We start from the raw sequence: 21,992 nt of genomic DNA on the forward strand, positions 1-21,992 counted from the left end.
ATATACTCGCCGCCAGCCGCCCTGGAATCCGAAGCGCCGCTGCCGGGTACTGACAAGCCGACGTGAAGGCCCAACACGGTGACCTAGCCAACCCTAGGAGCCGAGCCAACAGAAGGGCAGGTTGGAGATGGTGTCGTAGAGTAGCCCTAGATCTGGCTTTGTGACGTGGAGCTGAAGTGGTCGGGTTGCGTGGATCTGAAGCGGTCGGGTGTCTTAAACGGGGCATACCCTTCATGCCCCCGTCCCCTTGGTTACTTTACTGGTTTTAAAGAACGGTGCATGACTGTCCTTACACTAAAAAGCCTCTGTGAGTTGTTTTTTCTATGAAACTCTTGTCTAAGTTTAAGAAACCTGCGTCGTGGCAAATAGTTTAAAGCCATCAAGCGCTCATACATCTTTACGTAAGTTCTCGGAACATTGCAAAATACTTAGAAGTGTTTTGAACGGGTGGTCTTTTTGAAGACGGATGGTCAATATCATACAATTAAGTCTTAAGGCTCCGTTGCTAACGGAAATCCTATGGAAGGTTCACAATATGACCTCAAACTTCAATCTCACATTACTTATACGGTTCGTTGCACAGGAGGGTGGCGCATACGCCTTTTCATAGGCCTGGGAACGGGTGTGGGCTTCGTGGGTCCCATGGCAACTATTTTTTCTCAGAATGCTAAGCATTAATGCTGTGACAACGAAATAAAATAACCCACCCAAAGACTGATTTTGGCCTCTCCCGCCCACACATATACAAACTTTGGGACGCTCCATAACCTATGCATACTTTGAAAAAAAACGCGATTGTTATTTCAAACAAAGGGCAAATAGCTATAACGTGCAAATGACCACCGGACATATCCCTGGGTCGCATGGCCCAATATTTGACCGTACATTTGGGTTGCATTTTATGTAACAGAAATAGATCGTATATAGAAATAGAACTTATAACTTATTCATGCGTTAAGTAGCCACAGACTGAACAAACGTAAGCGCTGGGAAAACGACTGACGAAAGAAAATGCTAGGAAACAACTAGACGCATGGTAGTGGTGAATAATTTCATTGTGAAAGCTGGTGGCATACTCTTTGTCTTGCGTATGAAAAAGGATTATATGCACCTCCTAACAGTACAGCGCCACACATGATTTCTAGCCCCCTAAGCTGGTCGTCACGGCTGAAATTGACACTGAATCCACCGGGACCCGCTACATGCATGAGACCAGGGAGCGAGGCTAGATGGAAAAACTAAAAACACAGGTTATTTATGCTCACGAGAGGCACGATTTGTTAACTCTGTTTACCATTACATCGCTTTGCCGCTTTTCCGGCTCTCAAAAAAGCAGAGGTGAAAGAACAAAAACGTCGAACGGTCACCGAAATATAATGCTGGAGTACTGAGGTGCAGCGGCACAGGGAGGGGCGAACAGGGAAAGGTCCCCCTCCCTTAAGTTCCGAGTGGCCGCAGGACCCTTCGTGAACGACGATTGAGGGCCCAGTTTGAGAGCCCAGGGCCCGAAACGCCGGCCAATGGCAGTATGTAAGTGCCCCGGCCCGCAAGGCTGTGCGCTCGAGTGCCAGCAAGAGGACCCTTTGCCCAGAACGGGGACCCCTGAGTCAATAAGGACCTCTTTGTTGCTATGTGTCTTTGGACACCACAAGTACTGCACAGTCGGCTCCATGTCGGCAGGGGCCTGAGGATAAATTTCCCAACTAGAGAGGAAAGCCAAAGCACAGTGATCTACACTGGTAGAACAACACAATTAATATCCCTGTTCGACCAAGGGTGCCCGGGCAGGCTAACAGAAAGGGCCCTGACAAGAGTGAAGAGTCCTCTGCAAATGAGCTTAAATGGAAATAGTCCTAAGTTAATGGATAGGGCCCCTGAGCATCGAGTGCCCGTGTGCATGATCTTGCATTGGGCCCCAGCAACACCACAGGGCTCTCGGAGTAGGTGGAAAGAACCCGATGCCATTATGAAGGACACCTGAGAAACCGAGTGCGCCCCGGCATATAAGGCCCCTGCAATAACGTATAGAGCCTTCCGAGCGAATGCAAAGAATCTGTGAGGGCCCTTGATTGATTGAGAATGCCCAGGCATGTTAGCAGATAGTAGGGCCCATCTATGGTAGAACCCTTTGCATTCAGATAAGAAGTGCCCAAGACCTTATGTACATGGTCCCTGAACAATCGAGTGCGCCCAAACAGGCTAATACATGGCCCTCCGACAAGAACATAAGGACCTGTATTCAAATAGAAAGTGCCCAAGACCCAATGCGGAGGCCCCCGAACGATGGAGTGTGTCAGAACAAGTTAACAGACTGGCCCGCGACAAGGGCGTAAGGTCCTCCAAAGAAATTAGATGTACCAATGTGGAGGGTCGCTGGACGATCAAGTGTACCCGAAGTGGTTAACAGATGGCTGTTACCCCCCCCCCCCCCCCCCCCGACTTGCGGAGAGCACAGAGCCCTCCGCAAGTGGCAGGAAATTGGAAAGGCCCTAGACCAATGTAGAGGGCACATGCGCATATTGCGAGTGTGTCGGAGGTGAAAAAAAGCAACGCAAACAGCCCCTGAGCAACCTAGACTACCTCGGTAGTTTAACATATGGAGCTCCGGCTGAAGAGTACAGAACCCTTCGGGCGAATGGAAAGAATCTACGGAAAGCTCCCGATCGACAAGACTGCCCCGGTGTGCCAGCAGGAGAGGTCCCGACGACAGCGCGAGACCCTCCGAACAAATGTAAAGAAATCAGGGGCAAATTGGAAGGCTCATTAGCGATCGGATTTACCATGCAAGTGGACATATAGAGTCTCAGGAACAGCGTAAGAGGTCTCTGGAAAGCATAATGAGCTTTACACGCGCCCGGCCAGGGGAAGTTGATTTCACTCGTAGCTTTTTCGAAGACAGGTCAAAAACGAACGCTTACAGCAGCACAACATTTTCAGCATCTGTACACCTTTCAATGTGGCGTCCTTAAAAAATTGAATTTTTGATCTACCCAAATGGGTACGCAATATGGCCCTTAAGATTAGGATGGCAACTATTGTATTGACCTTGGATGACGCATGACAGTCAATTCAAGGTCAAAACCAAACAGTTCTTTTCACTCAAAGAATCTGCGTTGTTGGATAGTGTCTGGCGCTTTTTCTAAATGTCTTGGTCACAGGAACGTCAGCAGACTTTTAGGTCAAGTTTTTCAATGTCAGCAAGGTTATTGACTTGAGATGACCTCGACTAATATCTTACTTTTAGAACCATGATGCCTGGGGCAGTTCTTGACACTAATTACGGATTCAAACATCAACATATGACCGAGGGCTTTTTGGACATTCTGACCATCTCCTGGTCAGGTACGGTCACGGCATCATCTCATATGCTCAGGTATCATCTAACATGCTCCCGAGTATGCTTTTTGCTCAGAAGGAGTTTCTAGGTTAAAGCTGGTCGCGTGCATAACTTATTACTCAAATGTAATAATTTAATATGCGAAAAAATTGAGCTATTTTTTAGACTTAGAAATCGCGACCTAGAGACCTAAAAATTGTATCCAAACAAGTTCCCATACAGGCGTGTTATCCTTTGAATTTGGTGACTATGCTTATCGTAAGAAAGAACGGAATTAAAGTTGGTCAGTCAATTTGTCACCAGTATCACGCTGCAATTTTTTTCAAACTCAACAAAATTGGTCGGAAGGCCTGCCCGACAGCACTGCGGATCTCTCGAAGTAATAGCAGTTTTGGATATTTGCATTGCTTGCAGCAACTCCATGTTCATATGGTTGGTCGAAATGTACATATATATATATATATATACATATATATATATATATATATATATATATATATATATATATATATATATATATATATATATATATATATATTGGCACCGGGGTTATTTTTGTTGGCAATTATTTTTACGTTCAAATTCATGGCCTACCTTTGAAGCAAGTTGTGCCATACTTTCATTCGGTAATTGCTCCAAACTGGTGCTGTTTCATGAATAACATGGGAAAACCCCAAACACAGAAAATCAATTCGCTCAGTTTTATTGAAGGCATTCAACAAAACGCTGAACATTCAGCTGCAGATATATGTACAATACATCCAGCTCAAACACCCCACACGTAACTACATGCCACATCCACGTAAACGCTACGAAGTCAGTTGAAAAAAACGAAACGGAAACACTTCTCATGATCGATGTGTCATACTGTTCTCATTCATCGTTGTCGCTGCCGGAGTCGGTGCCGGAGTCGCTGCTATCATCCGTTGTTACGACAACCGGTGGGAGATCTTCTAGCAGCCCGTCATTCGTCCAGTACTGCTGCTCCAGCCTTTTGACGTGCTCACAGCACTTACTCCAGTCCTCTGGAGAGACAGCTGCGACACATGCCTCCACCAGCCGTTCCACCTCCTCCATCCGCCCCGTCAGGTTCGCCCGTCTTATCACGCGCTTCATCTGTGCCCACACTAACTCTATCGGGTTCAAGTCGCAGTGATACGGCGGCAGGCGAACGTTCCGATGGCCATGATCTCTAGCAAGGTTGTCCAGACAATATTCCTTCTTCCAGGTTCTGGGACTTGACTAGCTTCAGCAGCTCCATTTTCCGCATGTCTTCGTCGATGGTCACACCTGCGTGCTGCAACCACTCCTGGATTTCCGCTTTTCGCCAGCTAGAAGTTGACACTTTTTGGCACAAACGGGAATGATATCAGGCATTAACTATGATGATCACAGAGTGCTCTGGCACGTTCGGAAGCAGTCACTCGGTGAACCACTTCTCGTAGCAGTCGGTGTTCATCGACGTATGGTAGTCGGCGTTCTTGCCATCGGTCCTGAGGTGGAGAAGTGCGCCCGGTATAAATCCTTCTGAAGAGCCGGCATGGACTATGATAAAACGTTTTCCTTTTCCAATGGCGTTCTTCCGTCCGTTGATTTGACTACCGTCCAGCCACGCCAAGTCCTCCATATCGTGCTGATTCTACCATGTCTCGTCGGTATAAATGATTTTGCTAGCGGGAACTTCTCTACGCAGCCTCCTCCTCTCCCGCAAGAACTGGCATCTCGTTGCTGCAATATATGGTTTCTCGATCATGCGCTTGTTGATCCTTCGGTACTTAAATCCGTTCGCGAGTAAGTGTTTTCTTGCGGTGGATCTAAACATGGTGACGCCGAGCTGTTCGTGCAGAGCATCCGTGATGGTGTCCAGAGTAACATGTTTTCCGTCGATGTACATTTGGTGTACCATTCTCCTCATCGCGCAAACATCGAATGGATCTGGATCCACCCTTGGTCTTGCTGCAGCTGGTCGTGATCGGCTTGGCGACTTCAGTCTGACACCATTCTGGGCTTCACGTTGTATGCGGTAGACTGTAGTCTTCCCAACGCCCGTTACAGCTGCTGTTCTCAATAATTGACTCTCCCGGACGGCGTCGTCTTCTCCCGCCTTCAACTTCATGTCCCGCTCTTCGACAAAATGTTGATCCACATTATAAACAATTTCCCTACTTTGTGCCCCTGGAACTCTTCGAGACGGTGGATTAAATTTTTTTCATTCATTGGTAAGTAGGTACTAAAACATATAAAAGATATAAAAAGACAATGAAATGCAAGTAGTACAATATAAAAGTAGTAGTACAAGTACAAGTAAAACAATATAAAAACTTTTCACTGCGTAAAATATTACCGCAACACCAAAGTGATGCCGGTCATGATGCCAGTAATTTTGGGGCTACACCATACTCGAATAATGACCCACGCGCAAAAAACCGTGCAAAGTCGTTGGCAGCACTTTAACTCCGCTCTTTCTTAGATGAACAGAGCACTCTTGGCACTCATAGCACTCTTCGTCTTTTTATGCATCGGGGGACATACCCAGGCGTGTCCCATTCAACTGGCCACTCGGGCTCGCGTCAAACAGCCAACTTTGCGATCACGACCTCCCGTAAATGCCAACTCTCCTCCATTGGTCATGGAGATTTGTGAGATAGAGTCGTGCCTGCAAGAGAATACCACTGCCCACCTTAGCAGAAGTTACATCGGCTTTCAAAATTACCCCCCTCCCATCCAATGGTCCTAAGTAATACACAATACGCCGGACAAATTGAAGATGGGGGAGACGTGAGATGGATTGACAAGCTGGGATGCTTGGCGTTTGGACGTTTGACGGACGTAAACGAAGAAGAAACGGCAGTGTTGCCACCGAAATAGGCTAACAATCCCCGCAACCGAAAATAGAACACGAAAGCAAAAGTCACTGATAGACGACCGCGCGTGCGGTAGGAGAATAGAGAACTGTGGTGATCCGAGACCTGGTTTTACTTACATAGAATATATGCATGTAAATATATATATATATATATATATATATATATATATATATATATCCATATAGAGGCAAGCATATACATTCATATATATATATATATATATATATATATATATATATATATATATATATATATATATATATAGTTATTGGTGGGATAAATTTGCATTGGCGTGGCCTACGGTTGACAGATGCACTTGTCAGTAAAACATCGAAACTGTAGGATCCGGGTGCCGTCGAACGGGCTTCAAATCAGGGAGGCCATCTCATTGATTGCGTCACGAATATGTTGAGGGAGCGAGCAGCACGAACATACCCTCACCATTAACTGAAGGGCACAGGTTTAAGCAATTAATGATATCAAATTTGATGCCTCGGCCTGTTGCTACAATCTCGGCCCGTTCCCGTCCCCAACTGACCTCGACAGGGCTCCCGTCTCTCCGGTCCGGACATCAGCAGCGAGTATAAAACGCACGGCTCTCGCTGGGAGACACATCAGACCATCTTTGGCTACCACCTGAGCACCAACAGGACAAAAGCATGAAGCTGGTAAGTGGGAAAAGAAAAGTGAATTACATGAAGTTCGGAGCAAACTGACACTCATCAGTGGTGTTTGCACTGTAAGCCGGTGTGATGTAGCTAGCCGCTGGTGGGACCTGGCTTGGAGCAGGCAATTAACTCATGATTAAGTTGATATATTGGACTTGCTTCGACCATGAATGTATCTCGTTTCACATGCGTGTATGTTTTTGACATACTCTTGCCCGGATATAACGAAACGCTATCCAGTGCCATGTGATTGCATTCAAACCAACTGTACGCGCTTGCATCCTCGCATTTAACCCCGTGGGTAAATGTCAGCTCTTGTCCGATGGTTTACTGTTAACAACATACTTGATCTACCGCCGTTTTTCAGCTGATTTTTGCTGCTGTTCTGGCCGTGGCTGCCGCTGCTCCGTCTGACCTCGGCTATGAAGATGACATCATCGAAATCCTCAGACAGAACATCGACCACAATGACGACCACTCTTATGAACATTCGTAAGCAACCCAGCCTTGATTTCCTGTGTGTTATCAATGGCTAAAGACTACTTTTAAGCGCACGTTGTGGGCCATGTGAGCTGATACGATAGAGGCTCCGACTTGATTAGCCAGGTCCGGCTTAACCAACACGCTTTTGATTAAACCATATTTTGGCAACAAATGAGCACAGTTCCACACGTGTTACAGGATCAGCAAAACCGCTTTGATAACTGCCTTGCACTATTTTTGAAAGTCATTTCCATGCGAGATGTTTGACCAGGCGTGGTTCCCCAGAACATTGTAGTATGACCAAAACTTTATTTCTCCATTCAGTTTGGGGGAAAGGTAAGTGGCAAATCGCGGCAGAGGATCACATTACCTGGCTGACCTGATACCTGGCTGACCTGAGAGGTCATTCGCGCTGACGCAAATGTGCGCCACTGCCTGCAGCAAAGTCAAGCACGATCCAGTACAGAACATGCATCAGCCAGTTTAAGCGTCTGATAGAAATTCACGTCAGCTGGCCTCACAAAAACTCTGCTGTTTACTTCTGTCGACCTGCTCTATTCTGTTGACCTGCTGCGCTCTGCTGACCTGTTCTATTCTGATCACCTCATGACATCTGATGTTGACCTGATGGAGCATTGTCTCAAATCATGAATCCCGACTGTCGCTTAGTCAAATTATTTAATAGCTTGCATTCATTAACCGGAAACGAGAGGCGAACCTTGAACTGCAGGATGCATTGGTGCATATTACAGAACAGTCGTTCCCTGTTGACTGATCTTCACCAGATCACAGATCTCTAATCCGGCCTGACGTTAATCCGATTTGTTTCAGTGTGTGAACTTGCCTGCTTGAAAATCTGTGACATTTGGTCGACGCGTCTGGTGCAGTTGGAATTTGCAGTTGAAACTTTGCTGCCGCCGGCTATCGTCGATTGGACAAAGCTTGTTGCTTGCTTTTTCTTGCCTTTGATCAAGGACTTTGTCATTCTAGTTTCGAGACCGAGAACGGCATCTCGGTGTCTGAGTCTGGCGAGACGGAAGATGACGACAGCTACAGTGTGAGCGGCCAGTTCAGCTACGTGGCCCCCGACGGCGTCACCTACACCGTGGTGTACTCGGCCGGCGAGGGCGGCTTCCAGCCGCAGGGCGACCACCTGCCCACCCCCGTGCCCACCGAGTACCCCACCCCTGAGGTGTCTGATGATGACGACGACGAGGGGACATATGAAGCTCCCGCTGAGGAGGAGGAGGAGGATGAGGAGGAAGAGGAAGATGAGGAGGAGGTCCGTGCTTCCTACGAGCCTCAGTATGAGCGTGTGATTGTCGGCTACAGGCCTCGCTACAACTAGCCGGGCGGTAATAGTCTTCCAGACTTGTCTGTTGTATGCCCCATGCCATTGTGTAATGCTAATAAGTGTGATTGCATCATTCGAATCTATGGAGAACATTCGCTAGTCCGGTGCATTGTTGCTGTATTTTTTCAAACAATAAAATGATCATTTGCAAGCATGTGTGTTGTGTTGAAGAGGCCCAATGAAGTGTCCATTAAAGAAAGGTTTGTGGACACATCTGCCATAAACATATAATTTCCATACACAACGAACTTAAATCTATAACGGCTGGACTTAGCGCCACCCCAGATAGCTGATTGGTTGGCTGGAGAAAGACGTCATGGATAGCACTTACCAAATCAGTGTGCTCCTATTGTTTTCTTCATGTAGAACAACTTTCTGTAGAACAACTTTCTGGCAGGACAGGAGCTTGGGAGAAAGTTCGTAGGGCCAAGTAATGTTTTAGTTCAATTATTCCTGCATCACCATGTGGTTATTTTACATGTTCACCCAAAATGGAAAGCGCATTAAACCAGCCTCCTCCTGTCAGTCTGGTTCCCATTCCGCTCAAACAGAAGGCTTCTATGGCAGGCGCATGCACACTGCAACTGGGGGCAAGCAGTGAGCCCATTAGCTTCGGGTCAAAATCGTAACCGAACGCTACGCGGCTACCGAACCTCCGAGCAGCGATGGCAATCTCTGGCGCTCCAGTCTCCAAACGTTATCAAGTCAAGTCAAGTCACTGGTATCCCGCTACACGGAGAGTATGGCGGGATACCAGTACGTGCCCACGCATACGTGATGCATATCAAGCTTAGCCTGCAGGCCCTCTCCAACTGACTAGCAAAACATGCCTCGACCTTTGAATGTGAATATGCATGGCGTCTTAGCATTCGCAGTTCCCCGTCATCCAAATACCTTGTAACAACATGATGAGATCAGCACCCCAAAATTTCGCAAAATATGTGCTGCTTGAATGGGGGGGGGAGGACGGGGGGGGGGGGCGAGGCATGTGAGAGCGCATCACGCGCACATTACACCATTAGCGTATTTGCTTTTGACGGTACAAGATGACCCCATGTTACCCAATTTCGGAGCAGGACGGCCCCGTGCCACCTAACCTCGGTGAAGGATGACCCCGTGTTACCCAACCACAGTGAAGGATGACTTTGCATCACTCCAAGTCATGCCAAATTTGGCTGCCGCAACTCAACGCCTTGGCCACCAGGACTTGTCAGTCCAAAGCGATTTGTCAGTTGCTGTCAGCTGTCAGGAGTTGCCAGCAAGTTGCCAGGAGTCGTCAGTCCAAGGTGAGATCAATCAAACAACAGGTCAGTTGTCAGCCAGCTGCCAGGAATTTCCAGCCAGTTGCCAGCCAGTTACCAGGGGTTTCCAGGAGGTGCCAGTACAAGCCAGCCAGCCAGCCCTGTGAGCCAAGCCAACAGAAGGGCAGGTTGGAGATAGCGTCGTAGAGTAGCTCTAGATCTGGCTTTGGGGCGTGGAGCTGAAGTTGTCGGGTGGCGTGAAAATGAAGTGGTGGGGTGGCGTGGAGCTGAAGTGGTCGGGTGGCGTGGAGCAGAAGTGGTCGGGTGCAGAAGAGCAGAAGCGGTCCGATATGGAGCGATCGACATCGGCGCTACAGCCGAGCCCGTGTAGGTGACGCCACCATCGCCTGCACAGATGGCGCCGCACGTCATCTTCCTCGTCGGTCCAACGTTTATCATCGGTGCTGGCCGTACTCGTATGCTCGTCAGTGCTAGTATTGTATCAGCAGTGTCTTTTTCGCCCAGAGTGCTGTTGGTAGCAAACAGACGCATAGATTCTGAGGTGGACGCGATCGTCCGACATCTACCACAACTTGATGTCCCACCCGGGAGGCTACTCGGATTATTGGCATTGTCCGTTTATCACCGGTACGCCAGTTCTGGGTAAACATTTTCCACCTTTATAACATAATTTTCCCTCCTCATTATCATGGCCTAAACCGAAGATCGGATGGCAAGTTGTACCAAGGTTGCACCAGGTACATCGGGCTGGCAATGTACAGTTCAGAACCTTACAAAGATGTCTATTTGTTTGCTCGAAATTCATCCATGAGGTGGCTTTTTAGGTCTCCAGCTCGTTACAACACTTGATAGGTTCAGTTCATTACAGAACTCGCTAGTTTCGGTTCATTACAGCGATCACTCAGTCGGTATAACACATTGCAAAAAATACTACAAAAATTGTACTAAGGAATATACTATATCATACATTACGAAACATATTATACCACATGATATTGTAAAATACGACACAAAAGAGTAGGATACGATGAAATACTATATTGTAAAATGCGTACTAAGTCAAACAATGAATCCAATGGATGTTTTAAATTAACAACAGAATGAAACGAAAATTACTTGTAAGTACATGTGATTCTCATTGACACGTGAAGATCACACACGCACATACATATGGCGAGCAAACCCATAGATAACCAGACTGGGCTTAGAGCTGAAGCGCACGACCCAACATTTCTGTTTTAAAATGCGAGTCTTTAGGTCCTCAGAGATAAAGACATGGTGGTGGTCGGAGGCGGGTGGCTCCAAGCTGCTGCGGCACGGTAGCGAAAGACTCGCTTGGCGGCTTCTCATTTGCACCTGGGCGGGCAGAGAGACATTGCCGTGGAGGAGCGCGTCTCCCTTACTGAAACGGAGAAATGTGGCCTGAAATGAGATTGGCCAGCCGGGGCAGCCGATTTGCGTCTTAGCGCCTTAAATATTTTCAGCATGTCCCTCTTTTTCAGCAAGTCATCAATCCGGAGCCAGCATAGGCATTCAAGAGTTGGTGTTACACGCTGGCTGCCTTTCATGCCAGGGACAGTCATGGTGGCAAACTTTATAATTGTTTAAATCCTATGCACCTGCCACTTGATCGTGCCACCCCGTGCTCATGTACAGCAAGATATATGTGGAAACACATAGGCTTTAATAATGATTTCTAGAATATGCGATGTGAAGCAATGCCTCAGGCAGTACAGCGAAATTAGAATTCCGTTGCATTTTTCCACAACTTTGACGGCGTACTTCTTACTTGAAAGCGTTGAATTTGCGAAGACACTTTGAAATTTGATTTACTATGAAGGTGCCCTGTCCATCTGTCGTAAAGTGAGAATCACAGGTTTTCTTGAACTTATGTTTGGGGCCTGAGAGGACAAACTCGGTTTGATCATTGTTCATTTTCAGTGAGTCTGCGCTAAACCAAGCATAGATTTCGTAAAGTTATGCTCTCAAACAATGTTTTAGTACGTCGAGATCGTTTACTGGGAGGAACATGGTCCAGGAGCTGAGTGCCATCTGGATATGATACGAGGCGTCCATGTGACAGATGACTGGGCAAGTTATCCGTGAATATGGTGAATAAAAGCGAACCGATTATGTATCCCGGGGACACTCCGTGGGTTTAACAACTTTTGAACCAATTTTGGTCCCCGCCGTCTACTGAAGTTTTGTTATAACTAAACTATGATCAACGTTGCCGAAAATCTTAGATAGGTCAACAGCTGTGTTGGCGTTCTTCACCAGCCCTCCAACAGCGTCGAGTGGAGGGTCCTCACTAGAGTGACCTCGCCGGTAGGCATATTGAACGGGGCTGAGAATTCTATCGCGGCGCATTGCTGTGAACACACGTGCTCAGCTGGCTACGAGCGACTTTTTGAAAAATATTGTACAACGCATTTAAAAGAGATGCTTGCCCGTTGCTAACTGGTACAGCTGGGTCACCTCATTTCAGGATATGTACATCACAAACAAAGAAGACAATAATTGTCCAGTCGTTCATATCTGACGTTCGTGAGAACGATTTCCGGGTATAACGGCGGTCAGTTGGCTCTCAATCGATGCTGTGCAAGGTACGATGACGCAATCAACCAATGACGTATTGAGGGGCATAGTTGCAAAAAAAATGTGGTGTAAGAGCAGTCTTTTCCACTTAAAAGTATACCAACAGGTCTAAGTGGGCGCATTTCAACACATTTGATGTTTGCTTTAACACACGCAAATGTGGAACGCTTCCTTTCAGGGCTTATACCATAACTAGGCCAATCTAAAGGCTACCCTGAGTGTTGAGGAAATGCATGTGTCAAGCATTTGGCATCTGTAAGTTAAGAATTTCGGGGCAGAGCGAACTTGTCTCCAAGGTGTCGGGTGGTAATATGTCAACTGTGCGTAGGGCATGTTGCATCGTCCGTAAAATGCACTGACAACATGTCTTTGACTAAGTTACTGACAATGATTGACTGACATGATTGGGCATGACTCATCATCATTCAGACAAGTTGACATTTACCTTACCGAATTACACCCAAATTTTCTACTTGAGCAACCGAAACTGCAGTCAACTAGTCATCATTAGATTGGCGAAAATGTGTCGTATCACAATCACTATGACCTACGAAATAGCGCAGACGAACACATTCAGTTTACATGTGGTAATGGATTTACCTTGTATGTGATACAGCCTAGTCTATTAAACAAACCCTGGCACGACATCCCCTAGCATGTGGTACAACTTGTGGAACAGGGAGTCCCATATGAAAATATTTCATACAGAAGTTATTTTCCAAAAACCGGAAGCGTACTTTCCAAGGCTTAATCACTAAATCTGAAACCGGAGGTTAGAGCTGTCTGCAGGTATGACAATCTTAATCCTATTCCCAGTAACTATAGTAGGCTGGAGTTCAGAGAACAAACCAATGCAAACTCTTTCTACTCTCCTGATACATTATACATTACTGACTCTACAGACACGTTACGTATTATCTCTCGACGCCTTTCAAAGCAAAGCAGTTGCATCTGCAGGCAAAAAGATGAACATCATGCAGGCTTAGGACACACGACAGACACAACACACAACATACCGTAAATGCACAGGCAATGACACAACCCAGAGCTACAGATCAATTTCACTTCACCACAATTTCTAATGGGTATTACAACGCCATGTTGTTTAATGATAGACGATTTTAAAAGATGTACGACTCCAAAATTATTAGATGCGACACGGAAGAGGTCCACCGCGAGATAGTGAAACTGTCGGATAAATTTGGGATGTCACGCGCGTGTCAATGCTCTCGCAGGTCAGGTGTAGTGAGACACGTTCTCGTCCGGATTGACTTGTCTAAATGATGTTTACCTGTGAGGTAAAACATATTGCGAGCATATATATATATATATATATATATATATATATATATATATATATATATATATATGTATATATACATATGCATACCATTCTCTCTATTCTCTTTCCCTCCCTCTCTCTCTCTCTCTCTCTCTCTCTCTCTCTCTCTCTCTCTCTCTCTCTCTCTCTCTCTCTCTCTCTCTCCTCTCGCTCTTATCTCTCTCTCTCCTCAGTGATTGACGGCAATGTTGCGTAATAAATGATCTGTAAACATTTCGATATATCTGATGTTTATATGGAGTTCTACACGTAACTGTTCAACCGTCTGTGAACGCAAAAAAACACGTTTATTGATGTAGACATTGGTGCGATTGGCAACGTCTGTATAATATAGATCAACAGTATGCCCACCGACTTTGAAACCGTCTGAATAGCGACAGAGAGTGTCCCAATGGGCTAAACAGAGCGTGAACTCGTTTTCATTCAACGGCCACATAAAGGGAACGTCCCACATTTGAAAACTAGTGATGAAATGAGCTCAGTATTGCTATTGGTATATTTCGAAGTGCAAATGCATGCTCTTTAACCACCGCAACTTCCTTTTTAGTTTACACGTCCCTCATTACGCTATTTTTTATTACGTCATCGCACCTTGCACAAAATTGATTGAGGGCCGATTCACGGCCTATATATCTGGAAACCGTGCTCATAAACACCGGATATGAACGAATCGGTAACTAAAACCGAATGGCACAGATTGAATGCCGTTATGGTGACATCATGCGTGCCTGGATAACCTTGAAATAGTCTCCCCGGAATTGTTTGCACGTCTTCGCGTGCGCGTACCTTAGAAACTAGATGGGGTTAGGTCTTAAGGGACGCAGGGCTGTGCACTGCACCAAATGATCTTTAATGCAGCAGTTTCAGTTCAAACTCCGATACAAATGTGGAACAATCTCTTTAAGAATTGCAGTTCATGACTCCTGACGGGGATGCGGCAGAACGGTGAGCAGCTGGGTGACGAAAAAATTAGATCTGTACAAATTTAGATAAAGGGACCATGTCACATTCATACAAGACGAATAACAAAGCTCTCCATGACGACCTATCAAGAAGCTGTGTCACAAACGCATTTGTCATCTACACTAGAGTCGAACTGCCATTTAACAAATTCGTGCGTTTATCTTTTCTTATTTCCTTAGATTTATTAACTAATGAACGTTCCATTTTATGACACTTTTGTGGTTATCAATCACTCCGTTCTTGGTGCTTCATTGGCGCGGTCAACGGTCGCGACCTGTGATTTGGAATGCAGGCCTAGCTATGTGTTTATTTTGGATAACGTCCAATGCTAATGGCAAGCTCAATATTCTTTGGCACCTTTGGCACCTTCCCCTTCCAACATACACCTGCACATCCCTGATATATGACCGGGCCTTTAGTGCTAAGCAACACATGGAGGCGTGTAGGGAGCTACAGGTCACCATGGATGTCGTCCAGTCGCGGTTGCCTCTTCTGGATCCCGAGAAAATAAAACGCTTCCAGGACAGCAGAAAGCTACAAGCATCAGTAAGGCGTTAAAGCTCACATGGTGGCCACATATCCGCATATCCGTCATGGTGGGTAATAAGGATCGATTTTTCACTCAGGGCAATGTAATATGATTACAGTAACTTGAGCTCAGTCATCGCTGTACACAGTCTCTTAGCCGACCAGTCTGCATTGCAACTGGAGCAGGCTCGCTGTAGCAGCGCAGTGCGTCGCGTGCGGTGTACTCGCATCATGTTGTTTTGTATTGGGAAGCAGGCTGTGCTGCACTGGGACAGGAAAGCAGGCTGAGCTGCACTGTCTGTTGCAAGAAATGGCGAGATGAGTAGGAGACAACTCATTGCTGCCAACTTTGCATATTGACCGTGGCCGGTTTCGGTAGACTCAGTGGTGCGATCCATGTATTAGGTCGCTTACAGTTGCAACCATCCCAAATAGGTGTTTCAGGGACTCAATTTCTGATGTGCTAGACTTCACAAACAATGTACGAACTCAATATGGAACTTATAAGCTGTTTGATTCTACCATTGTGGCGAAGCGCCGCAGTCTTGCCCTAACCATGCAGGAGTTGTCGAGCCATGCAACGCCAGAATCGGAGACGTCACTAGCAAGACAGGGATGTTTGTCACGTCACGGTCATCGCCTTCGACTATAATCTCCACCATCTTCACATTCCATCGTATGGCTCTTGCCATCTGTCATTTCTGAGAAAAGATGTAGTTCACATACAATTTTATTTACAAAGCCTGCACATAAATGCATCATAAACAAGAGTGAAAGCCGTTGGAATCCTTTCTGACACTGATGCACCTACGTCACAGCTTCCCTGCTTGGCCGCTTTAGTTCGAAAGGTGGTACTGGCCGAAACGATGTCGTTTCTATCAATAGATTTTATTCAAGCTCGTAACCAACTTCATGTTATACAAAATGTGCAAAACAGAGGGGGCAGTGTGTAGAGGGTCGTGCTGTTGGACGCCCCTAGTCGCCGACAGGTCTCCGGTGTCCCCTGACCTTTCCCACCGGGCCCGCTGCGCCGCCCTGGGCGCCGCCCCGCTGGTCGGGAGCGGGGCCCAGGCTGCTTGGGTGCCTCGGGTCCCTGTGCTGCCCGGCGCGAGGCCCCAGACAAAATACGGTGCTCTGATATTTTGCGTCGGACCAGCGCGCCAAGCTCTGAATCAGGCAGCACTCACATGTTCGACAAGGGACCGGAGGCAGCATGCGTAAATAAATAGAGATGGAGGGACCTGGGCAGAGAGTGAAAGACGAGAATCCGAGCGCTTAGAAGCACTTGCGGTGGACAATGCCCGGGCCGGACTCGTCGTACTCCTGCTTGGAGATCCACATCTGCTGGAAGGTGGACAGCGAGGCCAGGATGGAGCCGCCGATCCAGACGGAGTACTTCCGCTCCGGGGGAGCGATGATCTTGATCTTGATGGTGCTCGGGGCCAGGGCGGTGATCTCCTTCTGCATGCGGTCAGCGATACCGGGGTACATGGTGGTGCCGCCCGACAGGACGGTGTTGGCGTACAGGTCCTTCCTGATGTCGACGTCGCACTTCATGATGCTGTTTGTACACGGTCTCGGGATGCCGCAGGATTCCATTCCCAGGAAGGAAGGCTGGTGGAACAGGGCCTCGGGGCAGCGGAAGCGCTCGTTGCACGATGGTGATGACCTGTCCGTCGGGCAGCTCGTAGCTCTTCTCCAGCGAGGGTGGAGGCGGCGGCGGGTGGCCATCTCCTGCTCGAAGTCCAGAGCAACGTAGCAGAGCTTCTCCTTGATGTCGCGCACGATTTCCCGCTCAGCCGTGGTGGTGAAGCTGTAGCCGCGCTCGGTCAGGAATCTTCATCAGGTAGTCGGTCAGGTCCCGGCCAGCCAGGTCCAGACGCAGGATGGCGTGGGGCAGAGCATAACCTGTGAACGGACGCGGAGGGTCTCGTCAGACGTCGTTGACAGAAGTCTGGCCGGCGGCAGTGAGCGGCAAAAATCGAGGCCCGTAGCGGAGCCTGCAATAACGGCGGCTTTCTTCTGCACCATCCTAATTCACATGTTCATGCCTCCATCTCACAAAGCTGCAAAAGGCCTACAACGTAGACGCACCTAGAAACTACGGTGCGCCAAAAAGATTCTTCCGTAATGATGCAACGTTCAAAAGTCCTGCTCATCCACTCACCCTCATAGATGGGGACGGTGTGGGAGACGCCGTCGCCGGAGTCGAGCACGATGCGGTGGTGCGGCCGGAGGCGTACAGCGAGAGCACGGCCTGGATGGCGACGTACATGGCCGGGCAGTTGAAGGTCTCAAACATGATCTGGGTCATCTTCTCGCGGTTAGCCTTCGGGTTGAGGGGAGCCTCCGTGAGCAGGATGGGGTGCTCCTCGGGGGCGACACGCAGCTCGTTGTAGAAGGTGTGGTGCCAGATCTTCTCCATGTCGTCCCAGTTGGTGATGATGCCGTGCTCAATGGGGTACTTCAGAGTGAGGATACCTGTGATCAGGAGAAGCTTTGTTTTGGTGTTCATTAACAGCATGCATGGTATATTTGCATTTGGAATCTTCTGTGCACGCTGAATGCTACATAGGTTACACAAAAGCGACTCAAATTGGTCGACATTTATGTCGATTGTCTGGATGTGCCTTAGGTCTGAAATGTTTCACCTTTAACTCGGTAGCACAAAATCAAAATCCTCCTGTCCTGTTGCCTACATAGTTTACCTATCCTGTCCTGTCCCGGTGCAAATTTGTGCAGCCCTTTGCTTGGTCTGAGTGTAAGCATTTGTGTAAAATTGATCAGCAATCAACACCCACCTCTCTTGGACTGGGCCTCATCACCGACGTAGGAGTCCTTCTGGCCCATACCAACCATCACACCCTGTGGAAGAAAGCAAACTGGAGTTAGCATGAATATATGAGCTGTGTCTGAACGTTTCTTATGGATGAAGGTTATGCTAAGCTATGCTCCACCTTGGGCGTTTCACATCTTTGGGACACTATCACCTCTTTTACCATCTCGACGAAAACTGTTAGATTTGTTTGCCATGCTGTGTACATTCTGACATCATAGGCCCTTTTACAATCCCTTGCCTTTTAACGTAGTTTTAGCCACAAGCATGAACGATACCAAGGTATTTTTCGGGAACTTCAGATTGAGCTCCGAGCGGCATCTTTGTGGGCGGGGGGAACTGCCAGGCTGGCCTTGCGCCAATGCCAGCCGTCTGGCATGCCGTCTGGGAGACGTGGGTGCTACGCGTGGGGCGCGCCCTCCCCTCCTCTCCCCTCCCCACCTCTGGCCAGAAAACGAGCCGGCTAAATTTTAAACTACCTCACGCCGGCGGCGACAGCCACTACCAAATATGGGTGGCCCGGTGGTGCTGCGTCGGCCGCCGACGAAACGGAAGGGGTGGACTGATGGGGAGGCTCGAGCAGATTTAGCCCGGCAGCATCTCCAGGTAGCTTCAGCTGCTCGGCAAAGTTGCGGCCATTTAGCAAGCGCCCCGCTCCAGTGCTGACATCTATGTCCGTAATGCGACCTTTGAGTCTACAGCTGACTGTCCTGAGGACAGCCCCGGGGGATGCCACCCCGCCGCAGCCGTGACTCAGTGACCGTCCTCCCTAGCTGAGGGCAGGTGAGCATAGCCGACAGCTGTGCAGGCGGGTGCGCACCTGGTGACGAGGACGGCCGACGATGGACGGGAATACAGCTCTGGGCGCGTCGTCTCCGGCGAACCCAGCCTTGCACATGCCCGAGCCATTGTCGACCACCAGCGCGGCAACGTCGTCGTCACACATGGTTGATGATTAGGTTGTCTGCAACAAAAGGCGTGCTGGTCATTAGGGGGTGGGGGGGGGGGGGTGGGGGAGGGAGGCGCTAGATGTCTCAATTTGCGGTAACAAGCTGGTGAGACTTGAAAGCTTCTGCAAACGTGAGAAAGTAACTAGGATCTTGAGGGCTTTGATAATCGAGATGTGAAGCATTTGACTAGCAGAGATCTGCTTGACAATTGCAGTTACTTAAAAATGTCATATAAACTGGGCATTTCGGAGGATGAAGGCTCATTTAAAATCAAATGATCCGTAAAATCTTACCGGTTTATCACACATGCAGATCTTAATATGACTGTGCCTACAGTAGTGCTTACTTAGTAGTTTATTTTGAAATTCTAAGCACGTAGGTGACATCTCGGTGGTATTCAAATTCCATTCAAGTTATGCTTTAAGCAACTAACATCGAAATTAAATTACATAAGCCTTCAAGCAATGATAAGTACGATTTCAAAGGATGACAGTATTAGCAATGTTCAGCATTTTCCTCAAAAAGCAAGTGGCTCGACGGATTTGTTTAAAAAGAAACATGGCAGCTGAAATTGTGTAGTTGAGTACCTCAAATGCGTCTTCTTACAGTTCCGTTTTCAATGGTACGAATACTGTGAAAACTTACAAAAATACTCTGAATTTTCACAACCTCCTTTCTTAACAAGATGACTTTTGGATGTTTCCTGGCTTATCCCCACTCAATGGCCAAGTTTAAAGCCGGAGGAAGTAAGCCATTTTCATAACAGCCTATTCACGGACTGGCTTTCACAATTCCAAATGTCAGAGCATTACGTGTAGCATTGTAATTAAGATCAAAATCACTAGTGTTTAGCATATGAAACTGACATTTAGAGAGCATTGATACTGAAAAATATGATCAGAATTGTGTAGCCAGAATTGTGTATTGTGTAGCCCGAATATAATGAAGGCAGGAAACTATGGTTATCCAAAGCAAATAATTTCATATATCTTGGGTCTGTTGCAAACCTCTATCACACTGACACGGCGCTTCCTTTATCACTGGAACACCAGAGCACCAGAGCACCAGCAGACCAGAGCACCGAAGCACCAGAGCACCGAAGCACCAGAGCACCGGTGTGCCAGAGCACCGTACCACCGCCGCAGTCGCCACCTACCTGGCACCAGGTGCGGAACAGACGGACACCTCTCAGCGACTGTGTGCCTCTGTGGCCGCCCAGCCCGGCTTATATACCTTCACACGCTGCCAACCGGCGGCCGCCTTACTTGGTGAGGCTTACGTCGCGGCCGACGGGCGCGCGCAGCGCCGCCGCGTCGGGGACGACGCTGGCCCGCCTCCCCGCTTCGCTGCCACCAAATATGGCAGGGGGGCTGGGTGGGGGACGGGCGGCGGCGGCGGCGGCGGTCTCGGCCGCCCCGCGCCGGCCGGCGCCGGTACTGTTTTAGCCGTGCTCTGCGCCCGTCATCCAGCAGACACGCGGAACTGGGCGGGCCTGCTGTCACAGGCATTTCTGCTACGGCACTGGAGCAGGAGGTCCTGTTGCGGTCTTGTCGTGCCGCCCGACACCGCGTACACGGCGGACACGGGGGGACAGGCGGGCCAGTAATGGAGTAAGCCACCTCACGTTGGCCGCGTCCTCTGTCAGTCTATCAAATGCAGTAGATAGATGGGTAAACATGCTTGCAGTGGAGGTCAACGTTTGTCGCAAGCTGTATTTTTAGAAAATGCATTGCCCCTAAATGCAGTTTAAATAACAGGCTTATTGTTTCTTTTTGCTGCTTTCGTGTATGGCATTACCTAACGCTGGCAGGACTACCAATACAGTGCCCCAAAGGAGTTGAATTCCTTGTCAGTCTGGTTTATAACGATTGCATGCGCTCTTATCTGGAAACGCCTTCTTTAAAGCTCAGTGCACGCTGCGAGTCCCGGCTCCTGAGCTTTTCGCTGCCAATCACTGGCAAAAGACTCTTGAACTCTGCTTTGTGAGGAGTGCCAATGTCGAGCATCGAGCTGTCTGGCTGTCTCGGCCTCCACCAAACGTGGTTATTTATATGGTATGGCCACGAGCGTGTGACACCCTTGGCACGTGATGTCATATGACTGGGTCAAGGAGTATATAACGTTGCCAGATCCTTACACTCCCATCTTCGTCTTTTGAAATGCAGTTACAAATGCATATATCATACGCATCCTATTCATTGATGCAAACTGTGTGCGTTTGTCACTGTCACTTCTTCACGCCATCCGCTTCAGAAACAGTAAGAGTTGGCGATCTGGGCAGTTCACAATAAATCAGACTTTTTAAATCACAACCTGATCACAAATTGAGGGATAGACTTCATAGTTTTCCACAGTTCAGCCCCCAACTCACTTTGAGAAACTATGCTTCTGCTGATAACACATACATTATATATTGCCTGTTTAACGAAACATATGAACCATTTTTACGCTTTAATAATCAAACAGGATCTTAGTTCATATGAAATCCGAAATTCACGAAACCTAGAATGAAAAGGATCTTAACGCATCGTCTTGCCATTACGTCTATCAAAATGCGTGCTGCTGGTGAAGCAGGTTCAAATAAATTAAAACGTCCCATTGCAGAATGTTGGCATTTTACTTACCGGACAGAGGAGAATGAATACTGAATATATATATATATATATATATATATATATATATATAATATGTGAAATGTATGTATTAATATCTTTTAAAAGTGATCTCTCCTTGAAAGTAATCTCTTGAAAATGAATCCAGCGGAAATCCAGGACAGTTCTACTAGGGACGTAGAACAGCACTGA

General features: G+C 47.8%; 1 pseudogene across 1 annotated transcript; it reads right to left on the reverse strand.

Moving 5' to 3' along the window:
• Window positions 1-16,118: 16,118 nt before the first annotated feature.
• LOC119097095 (actin, muscle-like) lies at window positions 16,119-19,191 on the reverse strand (annotated as a pseudogene). The gene is made up of 4 exons (XR_005094127.1): window positions 19,059-19,191; window positions 18,204-18,267; window positions 17,570-17,883; window positions 16,119-17,310 (listed from the first exon to the last, which is right to left on the reverse strand). The product of XR_005094127.1 is annotated as an actin, muscle-like (transcript).
• Between the last annotated feature and the right edge of the window lie 2,801 nt (window positions 19,192-21,992).

Source organism: Pollicipes pollicipes, unplaced genomic scaffold (assembly GCF_011947565.3).
Source record: "Pollicipes pollicipes isolate AB1234 unplaced genomic scaffold, Ppol_2.1 Scaffold_4295;HRSCAF=5057_pilon_pilon_pilon, whole genome shotgun sequence".
Taxonomy (NCBI): Eukaryota; Metazoa; Arthropoda; class Thecostraca; order Pollicipedomorpha; family Pollicipedidae; genus Pollicipes; species Pollicipes pollicipes.